Source organism: Ambystoma mexicanum, chromosome 1q (assembly GCF_040938575.1).
Source record: "Ambystoma mexicanum isolate Mex_15411 chromosome 1q, UKY_AmexF1_1, whole genome shotgun sequence".
NCBI classification, from domain to species: domain Eukaryota; kingdom Metazoa; phylum Chordata; class Amphibia; order Caudata; family Ambystomatidae; genus Ambystoma; species Ambystoma mexicanum.
In genome coordinates, this window is record NC_090922.1 from 1,147,883,113 (window position 1) to 1,147,903,531 (window position 20,419).

The 20,419-nt window shown below is 46.0% G+C and overlaps 1 protein-coding gene across 3 annotated transcripts in view; it reads right to left on the reverse strand.

Annotated features, from left to right (window-relative positions):
- The window catches only part of RNPC3 (RNA binding region (RNP1, RRM) containing 3), a 393,936-nt gene that overhangs the window by 127,361 nt on the left and 246,156 nt on the right, over nucleotides 1-20,419 (reverse strand). Inside the window, exon 15 of one of the 3 annotated variants that reach the window (XR_011290577.1) lies at nucleotides 2,590-2,677. The exons of 1 other annotated variant lie outside the window; for it this stretch is intronic. The gene's annotated coding sequence lies outside the window, so the exon portion shown is untranslated. One more of the 3 variants, XM_069641891.1, reaches the window with a different exon arrangement.

A 20,419-nucleotide genomic window follows, 5' to 3' on the forward strand; every position in this document is an offset into this window, starting at 1 on the left:
ACACCAAAGGTTGGGTCCCTATTGCCAGGAGGCCAAAGTTATTGTAGTGCACCCAAAGGGTATGATATGATATTTTCTTTTTATCACGCTCATCCACAAGTGTGTCAGAGCGCTGCAAGGGAAGGGGAACAAGGGAGAACAAAACAACAATCTTACTAGGCCCAGTGACATTGGGAACGCGCAAGTGCATGGGAGGGGGGGGGGGGGGGGGGGGAGTGCCAGGAAGGGGGGGAGGGAGAAAAGAGTGTGGAGCAAGGCAAGAAAGATAAATAATAAAGGCAACAAACAATGGTAGTGCAGCCAGCAAGTGGCAAGTGCTGGGTTTAAGGCAGCAGACCGGGTAAGTCTGATAAGTGCAGGAAGAAAAAATGAAAAGAGGGGAACTGTATGGGTACAGATACAGACCCCAGTACAAGAGGTGGCACGAAGGCAGTGCAGAAGGGTGGCAGGGTGAGCAGGTAAACTGGGCCCAGAGGACAGAGGGTGACCAGGCGCACAGTGCTGAGGGAGGACAGAAATCAGCAGGGGAGAGGGAGGGCGAAAGCAGAAGCAAAGAGGAAGGTCCAGGGGTGTTTCCCAAACCGCAGATGGTTCTCCTCAAGTTTTAGAGTGGCAGGGAAGCTGTTCCAGAGGGAGGCCCCAGCCGAAGCCAGATCTATCCCCAGCTCATTTCTTTGAAAAACGACTGACCCTGAGGGAGTTAGTGGTTGAGAAGCTTGAGAGGGGAGGTATTTGCGGAGGGATAGCTGAAGGTATGTTGGAGCCAGGTCCCAGAATGCCTTGTGGACAATGCAGAGGCTTTCGAATTTAATCCTTGCATCCACAGGGAGCCAATGGAGAGATACGATCCCATGGCTTGAGGCCAAGGACAAGTCTTGCAGTCCTATTCTGGATAAGTTGCAAAGGGCGGAGAGCAGAGGCAGGTAGATTTAGAAAGTCTGTTGCAATAGTCCTACCTCGAGAGAACCAGAGCTTGGGAGACAGTGAGCTTCTGCAGGAAGGAGAGGAAAGGCAGGGTATCTCTGAGGAGGTGCAGTAGAAAGTTGGACGTTTTAGAGACATCAGCAATGTGGGCGGAGAAGGAAAGTGTGGAATCATAGGTGACCCTGAGGTTCTTAGCCTTGCACGTGGGGATAGGAGGGGGGCCAAGGGAGGCCGGCCAGAGAGTGAGGGGAAAGTATGGTGATGGTGTGCTGATGAGGAGTATCTCTGTCTTGCTGGCATTCAGACAAAGATAGTTGGCGGCACACCAATCTTGAATTGCATTTAGACAATCGGAGATGAGCGAGGTAGAGGAGGTGGCTGAGGGCAGCCTGAAGATGAGTTGATTGTCAACCGCATAGCACGAAGTTTGAGCAGAAAGTGGCAATGCAGTGGGCGAGTGCTGCCAGATATTGCTTGAAAATCCAGGGCGAGAGGTTAGACGCCTGGGGAACACCACAGGTGGAGAAGAAGATGGATGATAGGAAGGATCCAAGTTGGACCTGGGAGGGTCGATCAGAGAGGAAAGAGGTCAGCCAGGCCAGAGAATGATCAGTGATACCCAGGTACTGCATACAATCTTGCCTAACAGCGAGTCATAAAAAGGATACCCAAAAAAAGAGTAAAAGAAAGGGCGAGTAGGGAAATAGATTCCCACTCACTCAGATAAATAGAAAAATAATCCAAAAGTCCAGCAAAAAGAGCTGGAGGTCTCACAGGTGAGGTAGATTTAGCATAAACATGAAAATCTAACCTAACACTGACAAACTCATCCGCAAAGGATGCCTAGGTACCCTGGGTGTGGGTATCTGAACATATGGAATTTCTATTTGTTGCAAATAAACAGGTTTGTAAGCCCCCCTAATTCTAAACATTTGCTTGAGTGCACTTGTGTTCAGTTCCCACGCATGTTCCTGAACCACCAACCTGCCAGGCAGTTGTGGATTCTGGGATATGTTGAGCTTGAGTATGCATGTCTTTTTATGCACCACTGCCAAATCTGCTGGGCAATTTGGGACAATGATGGAGAGGGTGTTCCACCTTTCTTATGCAAAAGGTGAATGCACCAAGGCCGCCAAAGCTTATTGGTCTGGTGTCCGATTGGAGGAAATGTTTAAATCAGCAGACAGGGCCAGTTATAATACATTCAATAGGTTATACTGCAAACTTATTTTACAGGTTTTAACAGTAGTTTTCACTCCGTTTTGACAGTGCATAATAGGACCCTCCATGCTGCAACAAAATACAGATTGCTGCTCCTCATGATGTAGAGTAAAAAATGAATTAACAGACATGGGTGAGTATTATCCATATCCTTGGCCACCATATTTTCTATCTCATTCTTTTCCAGCTGCAGCAGGGTTTGATAGACACATGTTTTTCGGAGAAGATACCTCATGCCTGTGGATCTGAGGGACAGATGGCCCAGGAGAAAAGGATTTGATGAACTTACGACATTGGCAAAAGAAGGCATTTTGGTCATAGAGCTTAACTTAATTCACAGATGGACTAGGATTGGTAGAGAGGTGTGGTACATTAGGCTACAATATTTTATTATTTTATTCTTGCTGCAATAAAGAAATAAAGACAACAATGCATAATACTCGCCTTCACGTCTAATCAAATCTTAACTTCTAATGAATGGGAGGAATCCGTTTTGTACCCCAGTCATGCAATTGCATCTTCACATTTTTCTCTGTTGCAAAAGGCATAAGAAGCAACACATACTTGTATTTTATTTTGATTTTATAATCTGCCAAACTGCAAAACTATTTACACAGAAAATACTATTAGGATACAGACAATATACAAAAAGGATACAACGTTAAAGGATACATTTGCCATGTCACATAGCTGTGTAGTACTATACAGGAATGTTTCTATCAGAATGTTTTAGTTCACTGGATTTTCAAGTAAGTTTGGTGAAAAACGTGGGTCTCAAGTGGACAGCTTAAAGTAGAAATGAAAAAGAAAAGACTATTTTGTGTCAATTCAGCATAAAAGAATGCACAAACTCCACCTTTACCTACATCTGCTGCACAACAGGGAGAGCTATGATGTACACGTACATCCACTGAGAGCAGCAAAGTTCGCTGAAGGCTGAATGCAACTATTAAGATGTACTATTTTATTCTTGTTTCATCGTCATCCTGAAGGACTGAATGCATCAAGTACAGCTTTAACGCACCCAAGTAATCTGGATTGCTGCTTAATGATGTGTGAAAGTTAGGTGAATGAGAATACAATTTTTTTTAGTAAACATCCACTTATTAGAGATGGATGAAATGATGACTGAAAGGTTAATCAAGGGACATCCTGTAACATGACGTGTGCATGTGCGAGTGTGCCTAATCTATGAGCAACAGTGATTTGCGCGTTACCAGGTTTTCAAGTTCTTTATAAATTCAATTTATAGCACACTTTGAGGTCTAGTTTGAGACCATGTGTTATTTGCGCGAGTGCGGATCGAGTGCCTGAAAAAGTGATTGGGTATTGCATGCATGCGTGTTACATGTGTGTGATGGTGAGTGAAAGCATGTGTGCAAGTGAGCATGGGAGAGAGGGGGGGGAACAAATGCTCTGTTTTGGAAGAAGTTAGGCTAGTGGATTATTTAATTCCTTAACAATACTTCTAATTTTTCATCCTGATGGATTATAGTGCGATTCTGAACCCCAGATTTCCAGTACACGGGTCTAATATGGGGAAAAGTGAGATTTTTGTATTCTTGCACTATAGGCTCTGCACTGGGATTTCAAGCCTATTAAAGTGGTATCTTTCAAGACTTGCACAACGATAGTCTAGTTTACAAATAGATCCTGGGTGCCTGTGGCTGCGTAATTTAAATCATGGGTCTCAAGGAAACTACTGTAGTCCTCAAATGCATTCTAAATAAAGTGTGGTAATGAAAGTGGCAGACAAAAATAAAAGTCCTTAAACGCAGTCTTTACTTTCATCACGTGATTTATGACCAAACCTACACTTTATGATGGTGTTGGCTAGAATGTAGGTTATATATTCATTATAAAAACTACTGCTAGAGAAACGACACTGAATTATAGCTCTACCAACATGATAATCTTACAACCCAATGGCCGATGCAGTCCGTCCGACCACATTCGACCATGCACAGACCCTTTGAACTAAGCACTGTCAGATGGAGGGTGTCCAAAGCTTTTGAATGCTGGGCAGCACTAGGCAAGCACTGGTGAACCCTCACCAACACCAAGCCATTCATGATACAGATGAAGAAGTAGCCTGGTTGAATCTGTATTATGTGAGCCTGTTTCCGTCCCTAAACCACTGGAAAAAGGCAACACATAAAATTATTATTTGGTAAGGGTATACGTATTCTACAGGGGCTGGCTTTGTCCTTTTATACCAACAGCAATTGCCAGTATTTCAGGCCAATCTTCACACTAGCAGAAATTGATCTCAGACGCACATCAACCGAGGAAAGAATTAATTACACAGATGAAACACCATGTGGTTCAAGCAGTGGAGCGTGCTCTTATTCTCCACGGTATTAATAGTAATAATAATGGTGTGTTGGTTTATATAGCATGTCATATCAGATCAGATTCTTCTAGTTTTTAAGTAGTGTAATAATCAGTGTGACCATTATTAAACACTTACAATACTAAATCGACTTTGCAAGGTTAGCAGGACCAGAGTCAACTGGGCAGGGGTTTCAAACCCATGTCACATGGCATCTTCCTGTTCCCAAGGTGAGCGCTTGTCTGGAAATCTTCTTGCAACTTTCCCATCTACTTGATTCGAATCACCAGCATATGTGCATATATTATGGCATTGACTGATTTTTGTGACGATAGTATTTTTCAACCCCACTCCCAGGCACAGCCCACTTATTTTTAGGGCACTGTTCAGTCATTCTGGTGACAAGTGCATGAGTACATATAACCCCTATTTAAATCCTTTTTGAGTAGCAGTACTCCTTATGGAAGAATCGTGCAGGGAAATGTTTCCCCTTCATTTTCACATTAGTGTATTTGTTACACTTCTAGTGCAACACTGGCAGCGTTGGTGCTTTTAACCATTTTTGTGCAACTCCTTTGGCCCCCATACAATTTTACTGTGAGGTAGCCATTTTATCACAACGGTAGTTCAAAATAGCTAAATCTTGTGTTTTAAGACTTGCAATTGTTGTCCTTCCCTTGTCTGCCTTCTTCCTACCAGCCGCGGTCAGAATATGGTCAGGAATGTTCAGGGGCTTATTTTAAGAAGCCTGGGAAATACCCTCTGTGAATGAACTCATCATCTCCAGAGCATAGTCAAGCCAGAATGAGGTTACGGTTCCCGGGCAGTTGCTGAGAGTGCTGGGTGCCCAGGATTGGACAATCTCTCACCAACGTTTGACTAATGTAGGAACTTCTCAGTGGCCCAACGTCAAGTCCAGCCCAGGGTTTCAAATATTAGCAGTGATCTGGAGCCATTCGACAGTCAACCACTAAAGCCAGTATTCCCAAGAGGATACCACAGAAGGACACTGGGGAACTGCTGCTGGGGCCATCATTGGCCAAGCTAATCCACCACAGAGGCGGAGTACTGCTGTTCCTCATCAAGAAGGATATGTACCTGGTGCCTTCCTGAGACTAGTAGTCCCAAACAGTCTTGATTGCTGATCTATCCGTATCCTCTGGATCTCAGAGAAGTCACCAAGCCCGTTACCTGGCTTGCATCCCTCGGAGTAGCACAGACAAACAAGTTACTTACCCATGGTAATGTTCTTTCGACTGGATGTTCCTCCCACGTATTCCTCATCTTATGATATTTCCATATCCAGCTTCAGCTGCTTCGTAGTTCTTTTCTAGCAGAGGGCGCTGCGCGTCTTTGTTGGTTGACTATGTCTCTCCGAGGCCTCTGTCTCGATGTCGATGTCATTGATGGTATAAAGCGCGTGCAGCGACCGTTGGCTTCAGTGCCATTTTTAAAGCATGTATAGGATAACCTACACCGATAGTTACTTCTCCTGAAAGAGCGCAGACTGCAATCATATGGAAAATTCTACTGTGGGGCAGGTTGGGAGGGGCGATGAGGAATACGTGGGAGGAACATCCAGTCGAAAGTACGTTACCATGGGTAAGTAATTTGTTCTTTGAATGGATTGTGTCCTCCCACATATTATGATAAACTCCCAAAGCAGTGTAAGTATTCCTGGAGGAGGGAGTCCATGTTTAGACTCCTAATAATTTAGGAGTTCCTTCTTACGTCTGCATGCACAGAATGTAGCACTGCCTTTCCAAAAAAAACTTCCCGGCTTGAGAAACAGTCCAGATTATAGGGTTTGGTAAAGGTGTGTACGGCCGACCATGTGGCACAAACATTCCTAATTGGGACACCTCTCTGTTTTGCAGAGAAGGTAGCCATACCTCTGGTTGAATGAGCTCTATGACCCTCCGGGGGAGCCTTTCCTGATAATCTGTAGCATTCAGTTATTCCCAGAATAATCCATCTTGACAAGGTTTGTTTCGAAATTGCCATACCCAGCCTGTGGCCTGTTTAACCTACAAAATGTTGATCATCGTGTCTTATCTTAGACATCCTGGAGATGTAAAATGTCGGTGCATGCCTAGTATCAAGCCTGTGTAATCTCTCCAGGATGAGGAGGAGGATAAAATGAAGGTAGAAATATGTTCTGAGTTAAATGGAACTCAGACACAATCTTAGGCAAGGTGGTCGGTTTCACTTTTACGACTAGCTTGTCCTTATAGAAGATTGTATATGGTGGCTTACATGACGAGGTCTGAAGTTCACTCACTCTTCAAGCTGATTTAATGGCCACTAAAAGGATGGTCTTAAACAACAGGTATGGATAGGCTCAAAAGGAGCATACATTAGAAATCTCAATGCAAGGTTGAGATCTCAAATTGGGACTTGAAATGGGATTGGGGGAAATGTATTTGTCAGTCCTTTTAAGAATTGTATCACAAGGGGAATCTTGAAGAAAGATACCTCTTCAGAGGAGCGCTTAAAAATAGGGAGCTGCAAGATACCCCTTGATCGTACCAACCTGGAGTCCCAAGTTGGCCAGGAGGTGTAATAAGGTTCCCTACTGCCTCATGTTCTGTAATAAGAATGATAACACCATAGGTGTACTGCATGTAAACTGATCCACATTCTTATCCCTGCACCAGCTGCAGAATTTGTTCCAGTGGCAGCGGTACAAGGACTTTGTTGCTGGCCTTCTGGACGAAAGCAAAACCTCCATTGCGTCTTCCGGGAGGCCCCAATCCTTATTATGTTAAAGGTTACTTGTACCGTTCACTATCACCACCGGAGTGGTCCCCTGGCACTCTGGCAGATCTGAAAAAGGACGGTGTGAAACAGGGAGGCTGTGGGAGCAGTTAGTAGGGTGCAGTGGGAATATCAATTTCTGTTGGCAGCTTCAGTTTGGTTTGCACTGTTCGCTGAGCTTAGGTGCGATTTTCGAGTCTGAGCAATTCCAGTGTGCTGTTGTGCATGGTTATGTGTTGTTTTTATGTTGTTGGAGTGTGGTGAAGTACGTGCGGTTTGCTTTGAAAAGATGCGGTTGTCTGAGTTTCTGTAGGAGAAGAGTTGCGGAAAAATTAGGTTTTAGTATTGCGTTAGCAGGGTTTTATCCCCCCCGCCCCGCCCCCTTACCTCTTTTCTTTGGTTTCTGTGGTCACCATCGATGACCATCCTGTGTGCTTCCTAGTCGGTAGGTACGTTGCGGTGTGGTAATAACCTTCTGTAGAAGTCTAGCTGTATGTGGACATGGGTTGTGGCGGTGTGTTATCCCCTCCCCCGCCCTAGGGTTACAGATGGTTAAATTAGGAAGGTTATGGCTCGCTCCCTTGACTTATAGTGGGGGGTCCCTGCCTACTCTGGAATTCCTCTGCAAGCTTGGCGGTGTGTGTGCATGAGAGGTCCGAAATGTCCTCCCTACACCCACCAGTTGGGGATGGTCAGGCAATGAATTGTAGGTCCCCCCCTGGGCTTCTTGTTTCTGCCCGAATTTATGATTACTACTCGTTCCCTTCTGATTCTGGGGTGAAGAGGGCGAAACTCCTCGACAGTGGGCGAAAGGCCTGGGTTTCACAAAAAGGCAGATATAAACACAGCTGAATCTGAGATTCCTAGACAGTGGGAGAAAAACCTAGTTTTCACAGAGTGGCAGATCTTAACAGAGCTAAATTTGAGATTCCTAGACAGAGGGGGAAAGACCTAGGCTTCAAAATATGAATGGCATTTAAGTTTGCTTGGATTCCCAGAAGATGTCAAGGGCATGTGTGATTGGTGCAATTATTGCAAGTTTTTGGCTGATTTTGGTATGCTTATGTTGTGTAGGTAATATGAGAGGCAGGGCTTTTAGGAACACAGTAATTGCTGTACTCCCCACCCAGACCACACTTATCTCGTCATTTGTTGCTGGTTGACACCTGGCTACTCAGGCGTATCTCAACCTCTCAGAAACCATGCGTGAAGGTGGAGAATCTTGATATCTGGATGGAAAAACGAGAGAGAGAGAACGAGAGAGAGAGAGAACGAGAGAGAGAGAGATCCTCCTGGCCCAATCTGGAGCAATTAGGGTCATGGATTTCCTGATGACTAGAAGAATGGCTGGGATTGGAGGAAATGGGTACAGGAGTGGAAAATCCCAGTCCACTATTAACGCATCTCCTACAGCTCCTTTTAGGGAAAATTACCTTGAGCAGTACCGTTCACACTTCTGGTTGACACCGGTCGCAAACAGATCCACTTGAGGGGTTCCCCAAAGGGTGAAGATCTCTTGAAGGACTTCCTGAGCTACTTCCCACTCGTGGGAGACAGCTCAGAGCGTCTGCCGCCATATTCTCCACTCTGGCTGGATGAAATGCTGGGAGGTTCCTTCTTGAATTGCCCAGAACCAGAGCTGCATTGCCTCTCTGCACAGTGCAGATCCTCCAGGATATTGCGGCACAGAAATTGAGATTTTGTGGCAGACAATTGCATTTATTGCAGCATTTTCAATTGCCTGGTGGTGATTATTGAGAGGGTTGCACTGCCTCTACTTCTCAGGGTTGTTGGTTGCACTCACGGCAAGGTCTTGGTTGGGAGCAGTGGTGGTGTTAATCCTGTGGCTGGCGCTGCCACTGAGGTCCAAGGTAGTGGTGTTGGTGGGGCGAGTGATGCTGCTGAGACCCATAGGTGATGGTGTTGACTTCACTACTAGCAATGCATCCAGTGGTGGTGTTGGTTGTGGGGCCGGTGCTGCCTCGGTAGAACAAGATGGTAGTGTTGGTGGAGCTAGCACAGAGGGCATGGGTGGAGGTGTTGGTGGGAGTGATGTTTCTGCTGAGAGAATGATTGGCGAGTGTGGTGCTTCCTCTTAAAGTGATATTGGTTAGGCCAGTGCTACTGTTGAGGGCATGGTTTATGGCAGTGGCATTGCCATGGAGGGCATGATTGTGGGTGGTGCTGCGTGTAAGGCCCTGGGTGATGGTGTTGGTTGCACTGGGCCCTGGGTGCTGTCGCTGAGGTCCTGGGCAGTGTTGGTGCCGGTGCTGTCTCTGCAGCCCTGGGTGGTGGTGTTGATGGGGCCAGTTCTGACATTACGGGCCAGGGTAAAGTGCTAGAGTGAGGGTGTTTGTGATGGTGGCAGACAAAAGGTACATGCAAAGATGTGAGTGGGTGAACATGCATGCTATGCACTGGGAACAAGAGTGCGTGCGGGTGTTTGAGTTGGTGAGTGTTCCCCAAGGGTATGAGAGATTGTGAGTGCAAGGGGGAGTATGTGTGCTGTGCATGCTGAGCCAGTATGCATGCTGAGCTAGTGTGAGAGTACTCGCTGTATTTGCAAGTGGACATGATGGAAGAGAAACAAGGTCAAAATAAACAGGCTAGAAAGCAGATGGCCATTCAGATTTGCAATGGGGAGGGACAGTAAAAGGTTCACAAAGTCGAATGGTGAAGCAAGAGGAATATGGGACAGTTGGGAAATAGATACTGGTGATATGGGAAAAGAGACATTGGGCAGGTAAACGGGAGAAGTGAGGGCTACGAGGAATTGCAAGGGCGGAAGGAGCCAAGAAATTACTGGTAATAGGATGGGCAGGCCTGGGGAGGGGGTGCTCACAGGGGATGGAGGCAGAAGGGGACAGAGGGCGGCTCAGTAAGGTGTCGTAATTGGCACATGGGGGGGTCATATTGGCAAGGAGGGAGAGGTGAAGCGAAGAACGTGCTACAAAATGGGAAAGGGTAGAAAAAAAATGTAAGAGGCAACAAAGGGAATGGACAACACTGACAATATGGGGCCCTGTGTTCATGTGATAGAAAGGAGTAAGCAGGAGACTGAGAAAGAGAGGGTATGACTATGCAAAAGGATTATGTGAGGGTATGTGGTTGTATGCTAGGCAGCGAAAGAATGTATGTAAGAGAGTGAGTGTGCATGCAATGTTGGTGTGAGAGAAGTGTACATTAGGATGGAAGAGGCACACAGGGCATTGGAATAGATACACTGAGGAAAGGAGGTAGATGGGGGCTCAGATTGGCCACGGGTAGGAACACAGGAAACTGGGTAAACAATGAGAAAGGGTTTTAAAAAGGAAGAAAAAAGGAAAGGGTGGCGGATGAAAAGTGAAATATCGCAGGTTAACAAAGGGATGAAAAGAGAGCAACATGTGTAACAGGGAGTGGAGTAAACAAATTGAATTTTCCAGCAGTATGATCTACAGGCCTGGGAGGGGCTGCTCACATTTGACCTGTATCAACAGAGGTCTGCTGACTACAGAGTCAAAGCAGATTCAGATTGAATACGTTTAGTTATTCTCTGCGAGTTGTTATATGATATGATAGGATAGTTTATTTATATAGCGCCTATACACAATGTGTTTCAAATGTTGACATGGACGGTTACTTTATTTCCATAGGCAGCCATACATTTGTATTTAGAATGCAATGACAACCTTTATGCTGAAGTGTCAGTGTGTAATTTGAGCAAGAAGCAGGGGTTTTCCCCATAAACTTACACACTCTGATCCGAAGGAAGCCTTCACTTGCTTCATTGGTGTAAACAATTTACCAATGTCTTTTTCAAGATGACCAGATACAAGTTCCAAACCAAGGAGATTTCAGACTGGATTATGCCCAGAATGGTGTAAAGGTACCAGAGGCCTTTGGGTGGCCGATTAACCTTTCAAATCGAAGGATGTGTCCACAGGGCTGCCTTTCGGGGTACATGAAGTAGCACTGCATTTCAAATGAATATAGGCGGGCAGATGCTAAACACGGCGAGCAGTTGTGAAGCACTCGCTCTCCAGACAGCTTGGAGGGGAATGTTTGATGTGTACATTTTTGCAGCTATTCACATATATTTAGCGGGAGTAGCGGCAAACAGCCTACACCTCCTCTCTTGTTGAGATAGTACATGACCACCGTGTGGTCCGTCAGTATCAGGATTTTCTTTCCCAATACAGAGGGCAGAAAGGTCTTCAGCGCTAGTCTGATTGCCCTCAGCTCCAACAGGTTGATATGCAGGACTCTGATGGAGACCAGCAACCGCTGATCGTCAGGTCGTTGGTATGTGCGCCCCACCCTGCGAGTGAGGCGTCCGTTACTACCTTTATTTCCGGCCATGGTTGCCAAAATGGTTCTCCCTTCAAAATGTTGTCCTCGCAGGCTCACCACAGGAGATCCTGAGCGACTGTTTGGGACCTGAAGGAGATCCGACCACTGAGTCCTGAGAGCCCACTGGAGCGATCTCACTCTCAGGCGACCTCTGGCACCAGAAAAATGCAGGATGCCATAAGGCCGAGCAACCTCAGAAAGTCAAAGGCCAGGAGACGCTGGGTACTCTGGAATTTGGTGACCATCTGCAGAATGTCTTGAGCCCTCACCTCTGGTGGTGAGGCTTTTCCCAGGGATGCATATAGGACTTCCCCAATGAATAGGACAGGTGGGGCTGAGATGTTCCAGGGCCTGTTCGGGGGAACGTGCCCTGAACAGCCAATCGTCCAGGTAGGGGGCCCCTCTCCCAAGACTCGCTGCAACCACCGCCATTACCTTGGCGAAAATCTCGGTCGGAGGTCAGCCCAAATGGCAGAACTCAAAACTGATAATGAGAACCGCCAATGGCGAACATCAGGTACATTCTGTGCTTGTGATGTATTGGCACATGAAAAGTATCCTGAAGGTCCAATGATACCATCCAGTCCTGAAGCTGGGAGGCCTGAAGGATCTGAGAAAGGGTAACCATCTTGCACTTGTCCTTCCCGAGGAACTTGTTCAAGTCTCTTTAAGTCCAAAATGGGTCTCAATCCTCTTTCCTTTTTTGGAATTAGAAAGTAGGGGGGGCGGGAGTACAAACACTTGTTCCTCTCCGCTACAGGTACTGGTTCTATAGCACCTTTCTCTAGCAGGATTAATAATTCCTGCATAAGGATCGGATCTGGAACTTTGAAAGAGCTGTTCCCCGGTGGATGACGGAGGCTTTTTTTTAGAAAGGGAAGGCAGTAATCTTGGGCAACTGTTTCCAGTGCCCATGCATCTTAAATAATTCCTCAACATTCTTTCAGATGCAGTAAGAGCCTCCCACTGGGGTCTTGTGAACTAAGACCTCAGAGAGGTTTTGAGGCGGCTGGAGCAGTGGCTGATGGTAAAGCAGCCGCTGCCTGGGCGGTCCTAGTAACTCTTCCCTGTCCACCACAGGGACATCATTTCTGACCTCCGATTGGACAGTCCTCTCCCCCTTCCAACCGAGGAGTAAAAGCAAAAGGACGTACCCCCTCCAAGGTGTGCCGGTAGGGCGGTTTTGTGTGTCTAATAGCAGCACCAAGGGACTTTGCTGCCGTTTTAGAGGTCTGCATTTTCCCCAAGCTCTCGTCCTTGCTTTCTACCAAATAAGTGTGTGCCATCAAAGAGCATGTTAAGCAATCTGGATTGCACATCTGGAGCAAAACCAGACTTTAACCAGGCAAATCTGTGCATAACTGTACTAGGCGCCATGGACGCTGGTCATCTCTGTCTGAGGGAATAGTAGGGTAAGCATTCTGTTTAGAGGTTGATGTGGCAGCTTGTACCACTAAACTTTCAGGAGTGAGATGCTTTGTTATGTAACTGGGGTTACTACTGGACACCCTGTATTTTGATAATTTTGTATTTACTGCCATATTCAATTCTGGCGTCTCCCAATTTGTACTCACTCTCCTTTGCAATGCCACATGAAAAGGAAGAATAGGATCCTCCTGGGGTGCCTTATCTAGGATGTCAGTCAGATCATCCTGTTTGTATATTGGTGTTGGTTGTTTCCACCCCAGATACTCTACCACCCTGGACATTTAACTGTCTACAACCCCCTTCAGCATAGTCAGTTGGGTCCGGTCTCCCAATTCTGGGGACGTATCTAGTCCACTTGCATTTTGCAGGGACTTCTGTATGTTTTTTCATCTGATATCAAAAGGCTCAGAGACCCCAGGTGGCGTTAATGACTTCTTCCTCGAGGAAGATTTGTCTCAACTCGAGGGATCCTTCGACTGCTCTCGAGGAGATTTTGATTTGCCTTCTGGGCCAGAGGCTACACAGTTTTTGCACTTATCCTTTTTCTTATCGAGTTTTTCGACCTGGGCATGGCTTTTATGAGTTTGAAGGGGGTCAAGGCTACATTCTCAAAAACTTTCATTGTTTTTATTCGGAACTTCTCCCACTCAGCTGAAGAGGCCAATTTAGTCGAGCATTTAACCCATCCTGGGGAGGAACTCGGCGATGAAGACTGCGACCTCTGGTGCCTTTTCCTTGACCGTTGTGAAGATAACAAGCAGTGAGAACCACTGCGTGATCTCTCTCTTTTTACGACGGGGAGAAATATTTCTCGACTTGTCGAAAGACACTTTTTTCAACTTGGTCGTCGAAGGGGATTTTGACCTACCTGCCGCTAATTTCCCTCTTCGCTCTTTCAGGGCTTTCACCGTTATCGATAGGCAGGCCTTACAGTAGAAGGTAGCGTGAGAGGAGCAGAGGCACCACAGGCACACCCGATGGGGGTCCGTAAGGGACATCTTCGCCCCACAATCTTGGCGCTTCTTAAACCCTGATCTCGGTGTCGAAAAAAGCTGATGATAATGCCATTTTCAATAAAATACTCGAAGATTCACGATAGGAAAACCAAAGAGTACCGTATCCGAAGCAATAACTTTTGTGGAAAAACTGAACTGAAGCTAACGGTCGATGTGCGCGCTCTATACCATTGATAACGTCGACATCGAGACGGAGGCCTCCAAGGGACCTCGAGTCGACCAACATCGACGCGCAGCGCCCTCTGCTGGAAAAAAGTGCTGAAGCAGCTGAAGCTGGATATGGAAATATCATAAAATGAGGAATACGTGGGAGGACACAATCCATTCAAATTGGTTTATCCTGGGGCTGGAAACTTTGCAAGCATACTTGTGATACTGAAATGTTGTCACTCTGTTTGTACTGCTTTTCGTCAAACATGGGTGCCCGAGTCCACAGGTTATGCCTTTTCGTGACTGTGTAGGGTCACTCAAGCATTCATTGCCGCTGAAGGTGTCCTGAGGATCCTTCAACATTGTGCTTCTGCCAGGTGGTGCTCCATTTTCAAATGGTTTCTGAAAGAGACCAGAAACCGTCAAATTGCTGGACTCGGCTGTCATAGTTCTCATTTGAAGAGGACTCTGCAAACGCAATCCATGGACCTTCAACTACCTAAAAGGTGGCGTGAGAAGATGCCCCAATGGCCTGGACTTAACTAGGGTTGATCCTTTTTTTCATCACAGTTTGAGGGGCATGGGTGCATACCAATTTTAATGCTCCCCTGCCATTCATTCCTATGGGCACAAAGACCACTGCTGTTGATACTCGAGCTTGACATTTGGTAGTGGCACCTGTGTCTGAGCATCCTGTTAGGGGGACCCCCGCCCAAAGACAAGGATCGGAAGCTACCCCTTCCCTACCCAGCAAACCTTAATATAATATGCATGCATTGCACTAAATGAATGACTACAACTGCATCAATCCCATGGTCTCCTGTGAGAGAAATCTGCATAACAGTACAAAGTATCTTTAATAGTAATCAAAGATGGCATACTTACCTGGAATATTTTGAACACTTGTTCCTAAAATATGGTGTATACTTGTGGAACTTAGTACTGAGGTTTAAGGGATTGTTACAGTGTTGCTGCTTAAACAGTGTAGCTATGTATTCCAATTTGGAAATGAAACAGTGATTATGTGTATATGTTAGGCAAACCCACCTTTTTGCCGCTTTCCTCCCATAGATTTCCATGAGACATCCCATCTTTTTGCTATGGTTTGCTAGCTGACCTGACTTTTTGAAGCCAAGTAAATCCCTCAGCTTTACTTCCTTTGTTTTTTGCTCACTCTTATGGGGAAACTGAGCAGTCCCTAAGACCATTAGTACCAGGAGTCTATGTCTCCCTTTGTGGATGTCTCGTAATTTTAAAACTGCACACATCACCTTAAAGTGAAGTGTGGTTGGAATATTATGTATCCTTGTAACTTTATGGTCACAATTACAAAATGTCCAGGATTTTTGCCTGTACTTTGGACACTTAGTACTTTGGCCTTCTTCCCAACATCTCCGGTCTGGAATTTCCATAGATGTAAAGTTATTTCCCAGGCAAAGCTTCTGCTTTAGCGGGCAAAGTGATGTTCTGTGTGTGTGGCCGGATGTGGGAACTGGGTACATATCTGAGCCACAGTGCGCCTGTTTCTGGACAGAAAGTGTGGCCAGTGCCGGTCCATGATTGGACAGCACTTGCAGTTTGAATGCTGCAGATCCTTACCATTGGTGGATCTAGTGGAAACTCAAGTCCAAATCCTGTATAAGAAGAGGGCTCAGCCATCCATTCTTCAGATCATCGTTTGAGCCAAGACCCTGACAAAGAAGTGTATCCCGCTGAATACATGAGGAAGACCGCTGCAGCTGATCAGTACTGCCTCCAGCCAAATCCTTGTGAAGCCCTGCTCCTCTGTCCTGATCTCAAGAAGGTCTTAGTCACTGCTTCAACCTTTCCCCAACCTCTGTTTGAGGAGAACCTTCAGAAGTGTCCCTGGACAACACAGTGAACTGACTGGTTCTCTCATAGAACACCTCACTGCAGCCGTCGCCACTCCAAGGGCATCCTTGATTGTGTAACAACCAGCTTGTTTAACAAGACATCTGTTCCAGCAGCTTCAGCTTCCTACACCGAAGAGAAGCTGTGCAGGACCTGTTCCTTTGTTTGTCACACAAAGATAGCCTGTCGCCACCTGACTGACCTGGAGGTGTCCTGAGGTTGCCTGTCCCATGGAGGTCTGTATCGTATCACCCACCGTGGAATTTATATTGTGCAATTGGAGGGAGTTGGTTCCTGGCTACCAACATTGACTACAGCTACCAGAATTCCATGAGGCCAAAATTGGTACTAATCCGCAACACCTGAACAAGAGGCATGAAAGCGCTTGGAGGAGAAAAGCAACTGAACTGCAGAAAGTACACAAAGCTGGGAACTAGAGTGGGTGCCTCACCCCTTTTTTCGAAATATTGATTCGGGAGTCCCGGGCTCCAGAGACGCAGCACCGGGGTGACCCATGCCCCACTTAGGAGAGCCATATTGCTGGTTTCCCCCCACCGTGGGATTTATATTGTGCAATTGGAGGGGAGTTGGTTCCTGGCTACCAGCTTTGACTACAGCTACCAGAATTCCATGAGCCCAAAATTTGTATTAATCGGCAACACCTGAACAGACTGCCTCCCTGAAGATTGCAAGAGGCATGAAAGCACTTAGAGCAACTGAACTGCAGAAGGTACACAAAGCTAGGGAACTAGAATGCACGCCTCACCCCCTCTTTTTTCTGTACCATATCATGCCAAAGAGGTCAGCTTTTCAGTCTTCAGAACTGTGTCACTGGAACCTGAACTAAGTACTAGCCAGACCCAATCCAGGCACCGAAAGGGAGCACTGCAAACAGCACCTGGACCTCTCTGGACAGAACACAGTACAGACATAAGTGGGCCCAGCCGATCCAGGAACCCCTGCAGTGGCCCCTGAAACAAATGAGTAAGGGGGTAAGTTAGCATACCTATTCCTGCTCCCCCTCCAACTCCCATCATAGGATTGCAAGAGGGCAAAGTCCTTACCCTTGACTAAGTCAGGTAGTTGTCTGGCCAAGGATGTCCGCCTAGGCCTTCCCTCGAGTGGTGGGACTGGGAGAGAAGTCTTTCTGAACTTTATTGATCTTTGAAATACTAACCTGCAGCCTATGGTCATTGGGGTAGCTAGTGTTGCAATCCAACAGTAAATCCACTGGAACAATGTGACTTATGGAACAGGTGACTTGAGAACTAGGCATCATTCCTCATCAGTGCTGGACTCATTAAGCAATAGGGACCTTGCCATAGGGTGCTCTGTGGGGTGTGCGACTTACTATTCCTTGCTCAGTGTTACTTGTTTTAAATCTGTTTTTCTAATTCACACATGCTTTACTACATAGTTGTTTACAGTGTTGCTTCTAACGGTGTTAACTATTGCATAACTGTTTCTAAGAAAAGGGATGGGGTTCTACTAGTAGTACCCCCAAATGGTGACTGTATATATGTATATGACAGCAGTTGTGTGATAATACTTTCCTGACATTTTCTTTGCTTTAGCACTAGACCACTGTCACACCCCTCCCCATATGCCTTATTCTTCTGCTAGTCTTTTAATTGGGTTTGGCTAGACATTAGTGTCTTTCCTGCCCACCATAATAGATAATAAATATTAGGTATTTTTGGACTTACCCGTGTGCTTGTTAATTGTACTTTACACCAAGCCCCTAATCTCAAAATTCTCTGCCTAACTGCTCGTCCTAGTTACAAAGAGAGAGTTAATACTCGTCTCTAACCTTCGAAGGTCCACTAAGGTTGGCTTCCAGTTAGGGAGAATTCTCATTTATGTGGCAATTCCCTTCAACCTTAGAGACCCCCGGCTCGTTTGCTGGACTTAGGACTTTTACATTTTTAACCCTGGAGTGAGTGAGACCTTTTTCTCACACTCATGTGTTTTGACCTGATTTGGATTTTGTGTTTTCACTGTTTTTGACAAACTCCACAGGTATCTGCGTTTTGTATGGTGACACCCAGCACCTTCAGTGCAGTGTCACTGAGAAATCCTTTAGGTTTCTCTTAAGGTTTAAATACCTTTTCTTATGTGAACTACAGTTCCCAATAAAAGTAAAGTGAAATTGACTTTACTTACCTTTTCGCTTTGTGGGTCCAGCACATACCATCTTATGTGCAGTGCTGCGGGGTTACCTAGTAGCCCCTTATCCTACTTTCCCATGTACCATTTGTATGTTACCCTCATTACTTTAAATGGCTGGTGGCAGTGGTTTACGTTTTCCTACCATTGTGCTTTTCTACCGCAGGCTGGAACCTCAGCTGCAGTACAGCACCCATGGGTGACCATTTTGTCAAAATGGCCCGTCTTCTTTTTTCGCCATTTTCTGTTTGTGAGGTATTTCTTGGGTTTTACTCTGTGTGTTGAGGCAGATTTGAGCCCTTTGTCTTGCCTTTGGCGGGCTTCAGCCCTGAAGCCCGCCTCTGGCTCCGGTGTGTCTGGAAGGACAGGATGTGAGGGAGGTTCCTGAAACTCCCCTCTCCTTTGTCTCTAGGAATGCATGAATGCAACTATCCCTGATTGGCTGGTTGTCTGTCCTTTCAGGATAGCCACCCTGCTGTGTGATTGACAACCTAGGCTGTGCATAAATGGGAGAAACCTGCTTAAAAGGCGAGGGTTTTGGGACTACAGGCAGAGTTGACCACCGGGAGAAATACCAGACAAAAACTGGGACAGAAGCTTGCCGCAACCTTCTGGATTTTTGAATTGCCTGGTGAAGCCCTACTGCTGTGCTAACCTCCCTTTTCACCTCGACAGAGAAGCTCCTCCGGAACAACTTCTCCCCTCGGGTTAGTGGGACCAACTAATACCGAGACGAATTCCACTGGACCACTATCCCAGACTTGCTGTGCCTCTCTGTTGCTGCGCGAGCCCAATGCCAGGGGTCGAGTGTCCATAGTCGATTGAAACGTCTGCAGCGCCAACAAATCCGGCTAGAAACTCCAGGAGCCCCCCCAAGGACCCTCCAGAAGCAGGACCTCCAGATCCAGAGTCCCCCTCACCAGAGTGCAGGACCAAAGGAGTGAAAAGTCCAACTAGTATTCGCGATCGGCATTGGTGCGGTTTGCTAAGTGATGGAACCGCAGGGTGACGCTGAACCGAAAAGACCCCGTAGAAGCCAACAACCTCCCAAGTACCACCGCAGGAGCCCTCTATATGGTCTCCTTTTTGTCCCCACGACTGAGGCTCAGGAACCAGGGTCAGCTTTAGCAAGACACAATCCAGCTGCACCACTCTTCTAACCATAGGTACATTTTAAGGCTTGGAGTACTTCACTTACACTGCCTGTAGCCATACTTCTCACTTGGGAATTGCATCGGCTTACCTTCTTTCCGAGTTGATTCTAACTCCCTTCTCACAGGCTTTACAGCTTGTGAGGCTACAGTGATTTTTCTGAACCTCTCTAACTTTGCGCAAGACTTTGATCTAAGAAGTGCATCAGATCCATAGACTGTGTCCCAAATGAAATTCGCTGTCCTGGCTCCCTGAAGACTCTTCTAGTCCATTGACTTTGATACTGTTTGTCCCTCATAGGTGGTAACTTGTATACGGGTACTGCTAGGAAAGACTTATCTAGACTTCATTGGAATGTTTAGTTCCTCACATTTGTTGAGAAACGATTCTAACCTTTTAATTTCCCTTAATCTTTCCTTTCTACAACCTCAGAATCTGTAAAGTTAACTAGTGCGATATATAAATGCCAAAACTGTCCTTGTGATTGAAGGTACCTCAGGGTGTAGGAATTGTGTAAGAAGCATATCTAAAGATTATCCACCAACTTGTTTTGATTGTGAAAAGTAATTTTAAAGTCTATTTACATTGTTACAATGGATTGCCTTTTGCTTATTCAAAAATTGATGTTGTTAATTAAATAATTATATATAACTGAAACCTCGAGTAAGAGTTACTTGTAGTGACAAATTTCATTTGCACAACTCTACAGCTCCCATTTACCCCTCTTGAGATAGGCCTGGCTGCTCAGTCACACTACCAACTTGTGTAGTACACACCAATACCAAAAGCTGGGTTACCTAATACCAATACCAAGCAGATAAGTGTTGTGTAGTCTCACACAGTGTTACTACACCAATTCATACCTAACACTTCCTGGCGTGGGAAGCCAGTCATGAACCATGAAAAGTACAGGAGATGACCAGATACCAACATCTCCATAGTGGCTTAAAGGGTGAAAGTCAGTCAATGCATCTCAAAATCTTCAGTTCTTTAAATTAGTTACAGAAGGTGTACAACTGTATACAAATTATGGCGAAAGCATGGATGTAGAAAAAAGTGCATTAAGGGA